The sequence below is a fragment of the Notolepis coatsorum genome (genome assembly GCF_963971535.1).
Source record: "Notolepis coatsorum genome assembly, chromosome: 1".
Classification (NCBI taxonomy): domain Eukaryota; kingdom Metazoa; phylum Chordata; class Actinopteri; order Aulopiformes; family Paralepididae; genus Notolepis; species Notolepis coatsorum.
The window spans coordinates 100740790-100755954 of NC_140165.1; positions in this window are offsets into that span (position 1 = coordinate 100740790).

Consider the following 15165-nt stretch of genomic DNA (forward strand, 5'->3'; position numbering starts at 1 on the left):
TCGTTTCATCAGGTGGGAAAGTGTTCATCATATTTATATCATGTACTGGATGGCCAGAAGTTAAAGTACAAGAGGTAGTGGTTTAATAATACCATACTTAACAATACAGTCAGGGAATTGTACCCCTCAGTTACAATTGGTCCTTCGAGCCGGAGGGTAACTAGTGTAATATTAATATAGTGTTATTAATATTGAAATGGCCTATGATGAACACTCCACGAAACGGTCCTCCTAACCTAGAACGCCCGCGGCGCAGACGACAGACACCTCAGTACTTAGAGGATTACGCTGTCAGTCAACTACCTAGCCTTCGACAAACGGTAAACGCGGTAAAAGTAGAAAGTAAAATTATGTCTGACCTTAACGACCAGGTTTCCCCGACCACAGAGGCCCTAGTAGGTCCTAATGTAACTGACCAAGCTCACGGTGGGGACCAGGAGGGAGCTGACATGCCTTTACCCCCCGCCACTACCGAAGAAGTAGTCCCCGACCAGCCCCGGGAGGAAGACAACCCTACAGAGAGAGAACTCTGCACGGAAGAAGAGGAGGAGAGCGCAGAGGAAATAGAGCTCCAGGACTCCCCAACGAGTACACCCAGGAGCGGCTCACCCAGGAGCGGCTCACCTCCACAACCGCCTTCCCCCAGCGAAGCGGAGAGGATGCTACAACAGGCGTTCCTCGTCAGCCTGACAGCCTCTACCGAACGCGATCGACTCCAAGCACAGACGCTTAGCGAGCGCGAACATTTTACTATTGAAAGAGAACGCCTCCAAGCGCAGCAACGGAGCGAAGAAGAGCGCACACGCCTGGAGATGAGACGCCTTCAGACGGAAGAGAATATGGCAAGAGACTGGGCCGACGCCCAGCGCGCCGCTGCCCAAAGAGAAGCAGATCTCACCAAGCGCGAAGTCGAGCGCGACAAGCTACAAGCGCAGCTAATGGAGCAGCTGATCCGCAAGGCAACACCCTCTCCCTCCGCCAGGGGTTCAAGGAACTCGTCGAGACAACAGTCAAGGGCAGCGTCTCCTAACCGAGCAAGCGACCCTGAACTTGACCAACAGACCGAGCCTATACCCCCCGCAGACCCCCTTCCCAGACCGGTCCAAGCGAGACCCAGCTACAAGGAAGGAGCGGCATACACTGCGGAGAAGCTAAATAAACGATTACAGGATCTGGAAGACCTGATAGAGGAAGAAGAGGGAGAGGAGGAGAACCAAGCCCGACGACAGCACAGTACTCCACCGGACCAGGAGGTCCAGTACAGCCCAGGCTATACCCCCGCGGCGCTGCGCTACAGACCCCCGACTCTATTCACGGGTGAGCACGACGCACGACCAGCCCCGAAGAATAGCACCTGGACCAGCGGGCCATGGTACCCTGTCGGTACCAGCCCACAGAGAGGCGCAAGAGGGGACTCGCCTAGGAGGTCTCTCCCCCAACGCTCGCCGATGTATCAGCCATCCACGGCGTCATACATTGCCACGCCGTCGTTTCCAGACTTCGCCTATGAGAGTCGAGCACAGTACACGGAGCTCCGGATGTGCTTAGAGACAATGATGGTGGATGTCGCTGATGAACGCCACAAGTATGCAATATTACTGAAGCACCTGAAAGTACCGCGAGCGCACAATATAGCGCTGGCCTATGCCACCTCTACGACACCATACACAGCGGCCCTGGCGGCGCTGGACCAGAGATATGGACGTATATGGGATTACGTAATCCAAGAGATAAGGCATATTGATCGCCTACCCGCAGCAACAGACAATCGCTCATTAGACGACCTGTCAATCAAAGTGCAGTCCCTGGTAGGGATGCTGGGAGCGCAACGGGAAAAGGGCATGCATGAGCTATACGCCAACTCTAACGTCGAGAGGATTTTGGAGAAGCTGCCACCCGCAAGACAAGAGCGTTTTAGGCGGCAGAGAGACTACCGGGATCCCAACGGCCCCGAACCATCCCTCCTTGATCTAGCCGACTTCCTGGCGAGAGAAGTCAGCAGCTTACGACTGGATACGTTCTGGCGGAGCACGCCAAGCTCCAGAGAGGGACCCAGGAGAATAAATGATGGAAGAAGATCGGTGACTGTCATGCACCAATCAGAGTCAGTACCGAGCAGTAAGAGCCACAGTACCCCCTCGAGAAAGGAGAAGTGGAAGATGGCGTGCCCCTACTGTGAGAAAGAACACTGGCTGTCACAATGTGACCTGTTCACAAAGATGAATGCAGAAGAAGTGAGTCAATGGATAAAGTCCAACAGGCGCTGTTACCGATGTGCGCGACCACACATGGCAGCCGAATGCCGCCTAAAGAAAAGGTGCAGTCGGTGCGACGGAGCCCATCTAGATATACTACACGAAAGTAACAGAAGACGGCCTTCACCTGCACCATCAAGCGGCACCAAGGCAAGTGTCATGTACATTGACCCCGCCAGCAGTAGCGGCGCCCGAGTGCTCTTAAAGGTAGTCCGTGTGACATTGAGCTACCAAGATAAAGTCATGGACACTTACGCCGTCCTTGATGACGGGTCAGAGAAGACCCTGCTGCTCGCGTCCGCTGCGGCCCAGCTGGGACTGCGGGGGAGCGAGAACGAAATGACGATTCGGACAATAAGAAGAGATTTAAAGACGATAAAGGGCGAGAATGTCTCCTTCACTATCGCAGCAAACGGGCAGCCAGAGCGACGGTATAGGATTACAAACGCTTTCACCAGCCAAGAAATAGGACTATCGCAGTACACCTACCCTATCGCCAAGTTGATGGATAAATATGTGCACCTGCGACAACTACCTATCCCGCTCATAGACGGCGCTACCCCGACCCTGCTGATAGGCTCCGACCATGCAGAACTCATAGTCCCGATTGACCGGGTCCATACAGGACCCCGAGGCTGTCCTGCAGCAGTCGAGACCCGCCTAGGGTGGACCCTACAAGGCCCCCTCGCTAAATCTCTCAACCGAACAGCAGCCACTAGCTGCCTCCACTCCAGAACGACAGAAGGAGACACCACACTCCTGCAGCATGTCGAGAAGAAAATTGACTGGCGACGTCGTGCGCTGCTCCGCGCCTCCCTGATCAAAGACGGCTTTGATCTCCGGCAGCGGGCCAGCAGCGACCCCCCAGTATTGCGCAACCTCAACCCAGAGGTCGCAGAGGACCCAGCAGCAGATGAAGAGGTCCGACACAGTGTGAAGAACAGTTTCTACGTGGACAACTGTTTACAAAGCGTTTCGACTCAAGAAGAAGCCGAGGCTCTCCTAATCAAGCTACGCGCCTCCCTGATCAAAGGCGGCTTTGATCTCAGGCAGTGGGCCAGCAGTGACCCGCACGTATTGCGCAGCCTCTCCCCCGCGGACAAGGCTGCCAGCAGCGAGACCTGGATGGCGACCATCCCAGGAGAAGCCCAAGAAATGACACTAGGACTAGTCTGGCGCTTCAAAACAGACTCGCTCCACTATAGACACAAACCCCTGACCAAGCAGGGAGGGTCGACGGCGACACCGACCACCAGACGGAGTGTGTACAGAACACTCGCCAGACAATATGACCCGTTGGGATGTATTCTACCTTACACCACCAGGGCAAAGATGATTGTACAAGCACTATGGGACAAGGACCAGGGCTGGGACGACCCCATACCCGCACACCTTGCCTCAACATGGAGAGAGTGGGAGACGGAACTCCGCTCACTCTCAGGCGTCAACATACGCCGCAGCTACTTCCCATCCACAGTGAGGCCAGAGACATGCAAGATTGATCTACACGTCTTCAGCGACGCCTCCGAAGTAGCCTATGGATCGGTGGCCTACTTGCGTGCCCAAGAGAAGGAAGGAAAGATACACACTGCTTTCATCCTGGCCCGCTCAAGAATAGCCCCACGTAAGCAACAATCTATCCCACGTCTAGAGCTCTGCGCAGCCCTAGCAGGAGCGCATCTAGCCACGTTAATCCAACGTGAACTCACCATTCCGGTGCACAGAACAATCTTGTGGTCAGATTCCACGACAGTACTCACATGGATCAAGTCTGATTCATGCAGATACAAAGTCTTCGTGGGAGTCAGAGTCACCGAGATTCAAGAGTTAACAGAAGCAGCGAGCTGGCGGTATGTGGACACCAAACACAACCCAGCTGACGTCATCACCCGGGGAATGTCTCTGGATGACCTCACCCGTCACAACATCTACAGCGACGGACCAGAATTCCTCAAGCTCCCGGAAGGAGAGTGGCCTACGCCCACCCCACGGGAAGCAAGTAACGAGGAGGCTGAGAACAAGAAACCTATGTTCTGTGGACTGAGCACAGTCGCCTCCACAGACCCCAACATAGATGACTGCATTACCCTAGAGAGTGCGCAGCAGAGGACATTCCTGTGGCACCACCCAGAGATTCAGTCCACCACTGACATGTCAGCAGCTGACTACGAAGAAGCAGAGCTTCTTCTACTACAACGAGCCCAGAGAGACTCGTTCCCCGACGAGCTAGACTGTCTACAGGGAGGAAAGCCCGTCCCATCAGACAGCAGACTGCTCCACCTGGCACCCGAGAGTGACGCCCATAATCTCATCAGAGTGGGTGGTCGCCTGCGGAGAGCCCCCGATCTACCGGATGACATTAAGTACCCGATAGTCTTGAACAGCCGACACAAGGTCACAGAGCTGATCATAAAGAAATACGACGAGGATGTACACCACGCAGGAGCAGAGAGAGTCTTCGCGGAGATCAGACGTCGTTATTGGATACTGCAAGGGAGAGAAGCAGTGCGGCGCTTCCAGCGAACCTGTCTAGACTGCCGTAAGTGGCGCGCGCAGCCCAGCATACCACGGATGGCTGACTTACCCCCCTGTCGCCTCCGACTCGGCGACAAGCCATTCCACTCCACAGGCATGGACTGTTTTGGCCCGTTGTATATAAAGAGAGGAAGAGGAACCGAGAAGCGGTGGGGTATTGTATTCAAATGCATGACCACCAGAGCGATACATATCGAGCTCCTTCCGACCATGAGCACAGACTCATTCCTTATGGCCTTCCGAAGATTCACATCACGGAAAGGAAAACCGTCTACATTGTTGTCTGATCACGGGACAAACTTCAAAGGCGGAGAAAGAGAGCTGAAAGAGAGCTTCCAAGCTATGGGCCCAGAACTTAAGACCCACCTCGCTCCATCCCAGATTGACTTCCAGTTTAATCAGTTTATGCGTTGCTTTTATTCTGTCAGCTGTATGCTAATGTTATGCCTATGTTAATTTTATGCTATTTGCTGTGAAGCACTTTGAGCTGCAATCCATGTATGAAAGGTGCTATATAAATAAAGTTATTATTATTATTATATAAACAAAACCCAGCGTTGGGGGGGGCAAGGCTGTTCCACGCTGCAATCGCGGGACACAAGGGACCTTTATTCTAAAACCTGTGTGTTTTGTCCCTTTTCACAGGGACATCGTCCTCCAGAGCACACCGACAGAAGACCCCTCAGCCATGAGCAACCTGTACATCCTGACGGGACACGAAAGCAGCTATTGAGAGGGAAAGGAGTGAAAAGGAGTGAACAGGAGTGATAAGGGAATGGGGTTGACAGTGCAGCTGTCTGTGTGTGAACCCGGACGAAGGGAATCACAGTCCTAACCCATAACCCGTAACCCTTGTTGGAGTGAACGGTGAAAGCGGGCCCTCCCTGTGACTGAAGACATACAACCAGCATCGACTGAACCCACTAATTATTTGCTGTGTGTTGAGTGAAAAGGGCAACAGGGCATCAGTCTTCCCTCCCAAACCCCCCCTTGTTGACCCGAAGCTACCGTGTGTTTCTGAAGGGACCGGTTAACAAAAGAAGAAGCCAAAACTCTTTTTAATTGTCGAGATTCAGACTCTTCCGATGCGCAGATACTACTTTAATCCTCCGCTGTGTCTCTATCCTATTGTTTCCTTTACTCATACGCAAGTGGAATACATTAACGGACAGCCGGGGGCTTCTGACCACTACTGAACCTGTTGTCGACGTCGAGGGAAAAAGCTCTTTCCTTTTCTTGCACTGCATCTGATATTTCCGTTCATATACACATGTACAGCAAAGGGAGCCGTGCCATATATATATACTGCTAATAAATTCTAATAGTACTTATTTGCCTGTAACTGAAAGATGGAATTCCACTGCATGGGTCTATAGTTTTATGTCTTAATATGATATTTATGTCACAGAGGGGACTATGATAATGTAACACTCACTCTTGTCAGAGATATACTTGAAAAAAAAATACAATATTATGCTATTTGATTTTTATTCTATTTTAGCTAAGTTAATGATTTGGTCAAATGACTTTGAGAATCTTATATATATATGGTTGAAGATTGAATCAGCTATAGAGGGAAGGTGTTTGACTCAAACGGCGCTTTTTGTACCCACCGAACCAGATCGATATCTTTTGCCATAGTTGGGAAATGCAAGTTCAAAAACAGCCAGAAGAATCAGTTGGCAAGTTGGCAAAATAAAGTGGCCACCAATTTATGACTCTGTCTGGTTTACTTTGCCGTATTATGATAATGATTCGTGACTTTTGTTATCATTTCTATTATTTTGTAATCCTGAATAGTTAACAACATGATGTTTCTTCTTGGGCACATCCAGAGAGGGGCGCTGTTGTCCGATTTTCAGATACACCAACAACATTGCGCCACACGGTAAAAAAAAGAAAAGGGAAAAAGCCAATAGTATCCAGCTGCAGAGCCGCAGAGCGTCACTCTCAGGTTTGATTGATTGATTGAAAACTTTATTAACAGATTGCAGAATGGGTACAATACAGTACAGCTCAATACACACAATTGTTAAGGGGATGCAGACCAGAGAAAGACTTTCGTCTTGTTTCCACCAGGGTCCCCCATTTTCAATTCATCAGGACATATATGACATACATGACATACAGATAGACAGTACTGCTACATCTATACATTTATGACATACCAGATTTGCAAATACAGTACTGTTTGTGATACAGAAGGAGTCAAGAAAAGGGAGTATATACATTTGACGTAGAAACTGTACATTGGAGGAGGTTGGGTGGGGGGGGTTGGGTACACTGGGATATTGACAACCATACTGGGTAATTTACATTGGAGGTGGTTGGGGGGGGGGGGGCACACTGTATAAACAAGCAAAACTGTACATTGAGGGGGGGGAGACTCTGTACAAACAAACAAAATTGTACATTGGACTATTGACAAAACCATACTAGGTAAATGACTGTACATTGGAGGGGGTTGGGTTAGGATATTTACAGGGGCCAGTGTTGAATTGCAGTCTCCCGTAGGTGTCTCTTGAGAGAGGTTTTGAAAGTGGGTAGTGATCCACATTCCTTTACAGCTTTGGGTAGGGCGTTCCACATTGATGTGGCATAATTGCGAAACGTGTTTAGTCCCTTATTTGAGCCGAATCTGGGTTTAACATGATTTGTGGAGCTCCCTCTGGTGTTGTGATCGTGGTATTCACTGACCTTTGGGAAGTATTTTGCCATGTACATGGGTACCTTGGTCGTGTAGTGTATCTTGTAGACCAGGCCCATTGCAAGTTGCTGTACTCTGTCATCTACTCTAAGCCATCCTAGGTTGTCAAAGTGGGCAGGGGTGAGGTGGGTTCTAGGAGTAAGGTCAAGCAGTAGTCTGACCAGTTTGTTTTGAGATGTTTGTAATTTTGTTTTTAGCGCCTTTGAGGTGCTTTGGTACCATGAGGTGCAAGCATAGTCGTAGTACCCCTGAATGAGTGCTCCTGCCAGAGTCTTCAGGGTATTCTTGTTTACCAGAGAGGAGATCCGGTACAAGAATCGAGTTCGTTGGTTGACTTTTTTTATTACATTGGATGCCATTTTGTCACAGGAGAGATTAGCCTCTAGGATGGAACCCAGGTAGGTAATTTCATCTTTCCTTGTGACAATATTGTCACCCACTGTAACTGAGAAGCCGTCGGTCTTGCTGAGTTTGTTATTTGAACCGAAGAGAATGGACTCTGTTTTGCCCATGTGTAATGATAGTTTGTTATCAGCGAGCCATATGCAGATTCTGCCTAGTTCCGAGCTGAGGGTTTTTTCAACCTGTAACTTGTTCTTGTCAGAGACCAGCAGGGCTGAGTCGTCCGCAAACAGGAACAAGTTGCAGTCACAAGCTGACGACATGTCATTTGCATAAATTAGGAACAGTAGCGGTCCTAGTATGCTTCCTTGTGGAACACCACAGCTCACTGTGAGAGGGGGGGATAGGGTACCGTTTACCTCCACCATCTGTTCCCTCCCCTCAAGGTAGGATTGCATCCAGCTCACTGATAGACTATCAAAACCAATTGCTTTTAGCTTGTCAATCAGAATGGAGTGATTGACCGTGTCAAAGGCCTTTTGTAGGTCCAGCATGACCATGCCGCAGTATTTGCCTGCGTCCACCTCTTGTTTGATGTGGTCATTCAAATAGAGAAGGCATGTGTCAGTGGAGTGGGATGTTCTGAAGCCAGATTGGAATTCGTAGATTAGATTTTTTTCCGCTAGGTACTTTTCGACCTGTTCGTAGACTATTTTTTCCATGACTTTCGAGATGGAGGTGAGAATAGAAACAGGGCGGTAGTTGCCTGGGTCTAATTTGCTGCCCTTTTTGTGCAGCGGGGTCACCCTCGCAATTTTGAAGTCCTTGGGGACGTGTCCCTGTTTTATGGAGAGGTTTATTATGTGTGTGATGATTAGGGTGATGGCGGCTGCTGAGTCTCTGAGGAATTTGGAGGGGATGTTGTCATGGCCAGTGGCCTTGTTAGGTTGGAGGGCGCTCAGTTTATTGAGTACCTCATCTGTTGTTACCATTTCCAGCTTGAAGTCGTCCTTGCGGACCCCTAGGTTTTTGTAGTAAGCTACTATGTGTTCTACCCCATAAAGCCCTGAGTGGGAGGGTAGTTTGTTTACCAGTGTTGTGGCTATGTTTGTGAAGAAAATGTTTAAGTAATTGGCTACATCCAGCTTGTCTGTGATGAGCGTGTTGTCCGTTTTTATGTTTATGTTTGAGAATCTGGTTTTAAGTTTTTTACTGCATCCTAGTTGATTATTGAGTAATTTCCAAAGTTCACGTGGTTTGTTTTTATTTTCCTCAGTTTTGTCATTGATGAAATTCTTTTTTGCAGTTTTGATCATGGAGTTTACGTCGTTTCTTAGTCTGTTTCTTTCTAGTTTGAGTTCAGTCACGTGGGCTTGGAGTTCACTGCTCGTGCTTTTAGTAAGCTTTGACTGATTTTTACGAAACTCAGAGCATTTTTTGTCTCTGGTTTTCATAGCGGCCAGTATTTCGGAGTGCATCCACGGCTCAGCGCGATTTTTTACCCTGGTGGTTCTTAGGGGGGCCATGTCGTTTAGTATTGTTGAGAATTTGGTTTTGAAACCAAAAAACCAGAGCCTCAGGACCGGCTCTGAAATTTGATTTTGATTTGATTATCAATCAATAAGGTAGGATATCTGGAACACACAAACACAAACACACTATTTTTTAAATCACATGCCATGAAACTCGGGACCTGGCTGAATTTAAGACTGCACAAATCATGTTTAAAGCACGAAACAATTCACTCCCGGGTGACATCCAAAAATTCTGTGATAGAGAGGGGGGGGGGGGGGGGGGGGTTACAATTTAGAGGAGAGTCTAACTTCAAGAAAAAGGCTGTTCATTCAACAATGTATGTATATTTCAGTTTGTGGAGTGAATATGAGTTGCATAAGATAATAGTGTGAAGGGGCCGGTAGGAATACATACGTTTACACTTCATCCTACTCCTGATTGATTGATTGATTGATTGATTGAAAAGTTTATTAACAGATTGCAGAATGGGTACAGTACAGTACAGCTCAATACATACAATTGTTAAGGGGATGCAGACCAGAGAAAGACTTTCATCTTGTTTACATCAGGGTCCCCCATTTTCAATTAATCATAACATATATGACACACACGACATACAGATAGACAGTACTGCTACATCTATACATTTATGACATACCAGATTTGCAAATACAGTACTGTTTGTGATACAAAAAGTGTCCAGAAAAGAGTGTATATACATTTGACGTAGAAACTGTACATTGGAGGAGGTTGGGTAGGTGGGGGGGGGACACTGTACATTGGAGGGGGGGGGGACACTGTACATTGGAATACTGACAAAGCCATAGGTAATTTACTGTACAACTGGGTTAGGACATTTGTAGGGGCCAGTTTCGAATTGCAGTCTCCCCTAGGTGTTCTTTGAGAGTGTTTTTAAAAGTGGGTAGTAACGGGTTTAACATGATTTGTGGAGCTCTCTCTGGTGTTGTGATTGTGGTATTCACTGACCTTTGGGAAGTATTTTGACATGTACATGGGTACCTTGGTCGTGTAGTGTATCTTGTAGACCAGGCCCATTGCAAGTTGCTGTACTCTGTCGTCTACTCTAAGCCATCCTAGGTTGTCAAAGTGGGCAGGGGTGAGGTGGGTTCTAGGAGTCAGGTCAAGCAGTAGTCTGACTAGTTTGTTTTGAGATGTTTGTAATTAGTTTTTTAGTGCCTTTTTGAGGTGCTTTGGTACCATGAGGTGCAAGCATAGTTGTAGTACCCTTGAATGAGTGCTCCTGCTAGAGTCTTCAGGGTATTCTTGTTTACCAGAGAGGAGATCCGGTACAAGAATCAAGTTCGTTGGTTGACTTTTTTTTATTACATTTGTTGTGAAGGATCAGATTAAACCGAATATATATATTTATTTATATATATATATTTAAATAGTATTTGTATATCGTTTGATATCCCCTGTATATTCCTTGTACAATATGCACTGAATATCCCTTTAGTCTACTAAACAGCCCATAATAGTTTCATTCTACCATTGGACGAGAACCTGGCGCCAGCAGCCATACCCCTAGGTTCAAGTTCAATCGTGCCGCCCAACATGTCGTGGCAAGCCCGGTTCCGCGTAGGAATACGTCTGGCGAAATACGAGTGGTACTATTTGTTCATAGCGCATATATATATGGCGCAAGTAAAGTAGAACTTCTTTTTAGTCCAGTTCTTTACCCTCCAACAGAGTAACAGACGCGAAGCCTCACCCACGACGCACGTGTGGTGCAGTAAGGCCTACTTGGCCTCAGAATAGGCATTGAGATATTGTGTGGATTAATGGTTGAATAGTCATAGTTTGGCACTATACCGTCGAGTTGGACGTATTCTATTAAGCTAATAATAGTCTATTATGTATGGTGCATCGTTCGGTTAGAGTTATAAAGTTATCAGTACCCCCATCGTTCCTGACGTTATCTGGAGTCTTAACCAGGCTGGGCAGACCACTAGTGGTGCTTGCATCCGAGGAGCTCCGGGCCAGGGCGACTGGACCTGTATATTGGATTACTCTACCCGGACGACGGCGAGCCTTCCACGGCTTGGATTATGCTTTGGGTGCTTTGATTATTCCATGGATAACGGCCAACACTGCGGAGTGTTGGAACTACCCCCCGGAGAGGACTCCAGGTGAGACGGCGCTCTACACCAGTGAGGTCGCCTCACGTCTCTCCGTTGTGGACCGGCAGCTACCGTCCACCAGAGGGTCCAGCTGTATTCGTCTGCGGACCGAGGTTCTGTGGGCACCGTGTTCAAGACTTTGAATTCTCCCAAGAAATCGTCGGCCAGATGGGATACCGCCAGCGGCTTCTCTAACCCCCCCCCCTCCTACTGTCTTACAACCAGCGGGACCCCCCCCCCCCCCTTAGTGTATCCAGCTATAATCATTTAAGTACCATCGCTATAGTTTCCTAAAGAACCGGGTTGTATACTTACTCCCTGCGTAACCAGAGATTGGACATTCAATGTTGATTTACCCACGAATACTCATTTGCCATACAAGTGCATTTCAAATCATAAGTGTAAACAAGTGAACGTTGTATATACCTTTTGCTATATTAAATATTCGATTTGTACATTTGTGTGGACTTCGTTTCATCAGGTGGGAAAGTGTTCATCATATTTATATCATGTACTGGATGGCCAGAAGTTAAAGTACAAGAGGTAGTGGTTTAATAATACCATACTTAACAATACAGTCAGGGAATTGTACCCCTCAGTTACAATTGGTCCTTCGAGCCGGAGGGTAACTAGTGTAATATTAATATAGTGTTATTAATATTGAAATGGCCTATGATGAACACTCCACGAAACGGTCCTCCTAACCTAGAACGCCCGCGGCGCAGACGACAGACACCTCAGTACTTAGAGGATTACGCTGTCAGTCAACTACCTAGCCTTCGACAAACGGTAAACGCGGTAAAAGTAGAAAGTAAAATTATGTCTGACCTTAACGACCAGGTTTCCCCGACCACAGAGGCCCTAGTAGGTCCTAATGTAACTGACCAAGCTCACGGTGGGGACCAGGAGGGAGCTGACATGCCTTTACCCCCCGCCACTACCGAAGAAGTAGTCCCCGACCAGCCCCGGGAGGAAGACAACCCTACAGAGAGAGAACTCTGCACGGAAGAAGAGGAGGAGAGCGCCGAGGAAATAGAGCTCCAGGACTCCCCAACGAGTACACCCAGGAGCGGCTCACCCAGGAGCGGCTCACCTCCACAACCGCCTTCCCCCAGCGAAGCGGAGAGGATGCTACAACAGGCGTTCCTCGTCAGCCTGACAGCCTCTACCGAACGCGATCGACTCCAAGCACAGACGCTTAGCGAGCGCGAACATTTTACTATTGAAAGAGAACGCCTCCAAGCGCAGCAACGGAGCGAAGAAGAGCGCACACGCCTGGAGATGAGACGCCTTCAGACGGAAGAGAATATGGCAAGAGACTGGGCCGACGCCCAGCGCGCCGCTGCCGGTGCCCAAAGAGAAGCAGATCTCACCAAGCGCGAAGTCGAGCGCGACAAGCTACAAGCGCAGCTAATGGAGCAGCTGATCCGCAAGGCAACACCCTCTCCCTCCGCCAGGGGTTCAAGGAACTCGTCGAGACAACAGTCAAGGGCAGCGTCTCCTAACCGAGCAAGCGACCCTGAACTTGACCAACAGACCGAGCCTATACCCCCCGCAGACCCCCTTCCCAGACCGGTCCAAGCGAGACCCAGCTACAAGGAAGGAGCGGCATACACTGCGGAGAAGCTAAATAAACGATTACAGGATCTGGAAGACCTGATAGAGGAAGAAGAGGGAGAGGAGGAGAACCAAGCCCGACGACAGCACAGTACTCCACCGGACCAGGAGGTCCAGTACAGCCCAGGCTATACCCCCGCGGCGCTGCGCTACAGACCCCCGACTCTATTCACGGGTGAGCACGACGCACGACCAGCCCCGAAGAATAGCACCTGGACCAGCGGGCCATGGTACCCTGTCGGTACCAGCCCACAGAGAGGCGCAAGAGGGGACTCGCCTAGGAGGTCTCTCCCCCAACGCTCGCCGATGTATCAGCCATCCACGGCGTCATACATTGCCACGCCGTCGTTTCCAGACTTCGCCTATGAGAGTCGAGCACAGTACACGGAGCTCCGGATGTGCTTAGAGACAATGATGGTGGATGTCGCTGATGAACGCCACAAGTATGCAATATTACTGAAGCACCTGAAAGTACCGCGAGCGCACAATATAGCGCTGGCCTATGCCACCTCTACGACACCATACACAGCGGCCCTGGCGGCGCTGGACCAGAGATATGGACGTATATGGGATTACGTAATCCAAGAGATAAGGCATATTGATCGCCTACCCGCAGCAACAGACAATCGCTCATTAGACGACCTGTCAATCAAAGTGCAGTCCCTGGTAGGGATGCTGGGAGCGCAACGGGAAAAGGGCATGCATGAGCTATACGCCAACTCTAACGTCGAGAGGATTTTGGAGAAGCTGCCACCCGCAAGACAAGAGCGTTTTAGGCGGCAGAGAGACTACCGGGATCCCAACGGCCCCGAACCATCCCTCCTTGATCTAGCCGACTTCCTGGCGAGAGAAGTCAGCAGCTTACGACTGGATACGTTCTGGCGGAGCACGCCAAGCTCCAGAGAGGGACCCAGGAGAATAAATGATGGAAGAAGATCGGTGACTGTCATGCACCAATCAGAGTCAGTACCGAGCAGTAAGAGCCACAGTACCCCCTCGAGAAAGGAGAAGTGGAAGATGGCGTGCCCCTACTGTGAGAAAGAACACTGGCTGTCACAATGTGACCTGTTCACAAAGATGAATGCAGAAGAAGTGAGTCAATGGATAAAGTCCAACAGGCGCTGTTACCGATGTGCGCGACCACACATGGCAGCCGAATGCCGCCTAAAGAAAAGGTGCAGTCGGTGCGACGGAGCCCATCTAGATATACTACACGAAAGTAACAGAAGACGGCCTTCACCTGCACCATCAAGCGGCACCAAGGCAAGTGTCATGTACATTGACCCCGCCAGCAGTAGCGGCGCCCGAGTGCTCTTAAAGGTAGTCCGTGTGACATTGAGCTACCAAGATAAAGTCATGGACACTTACGCCGTCCTTGATGACGGGTCAGAGAAGACCCTGCTGCTCGCGTCCGCTGCGGCCCAGCTGGGACTGCGGGGGAGCGAGAACGAAATGACGATTCGGACAATAAGAAGAGATTTAAAGACGATAAAGGGCGAGAATGTCTCCTTCACTATCGCAGCAAACGGGCAGCCAGAGCGACGGTATAGGATTACAAACGCTTTCACCAGCCAAGAAATAGGACTATCGCAGTACACCTACCCTATCGCCAAGTTGATGGATAAATATGTGCACCTGCGACAACTACCTATCCCGCTCATAGACGGCGCTACCCCGACCCTGCTGATAGGCTCCGACCATGCAGAACTCATAGTCCCGATTGACCGGGTCCATACAGGACCCCGAGGCTGTCCTGCAGCAGTCGAGACCCGCCTAGGGTGGACCCTACAAGGCCCCCTCGCTAAATCTCTCAACCGAACAGCAGCCACTAGCTGCCTCCACTCCAGAACGACAGAAGGAGACACCACACTCCTGCAGCATGTCGAGAAGAAAATTGACTGGCGACGTCGTGCGCTGCTCCGCGCCTCCCTGATCAAAGACGGCTTTGATCTCCGGCAGCGGGCCAGCAGCGACCCCCCAGTATTGCGCAACCTCAACCCAGAGGTCGCAGAGGACCCAGCAGCAGATGAAGAGGTCCGACACAGTGTGAAGA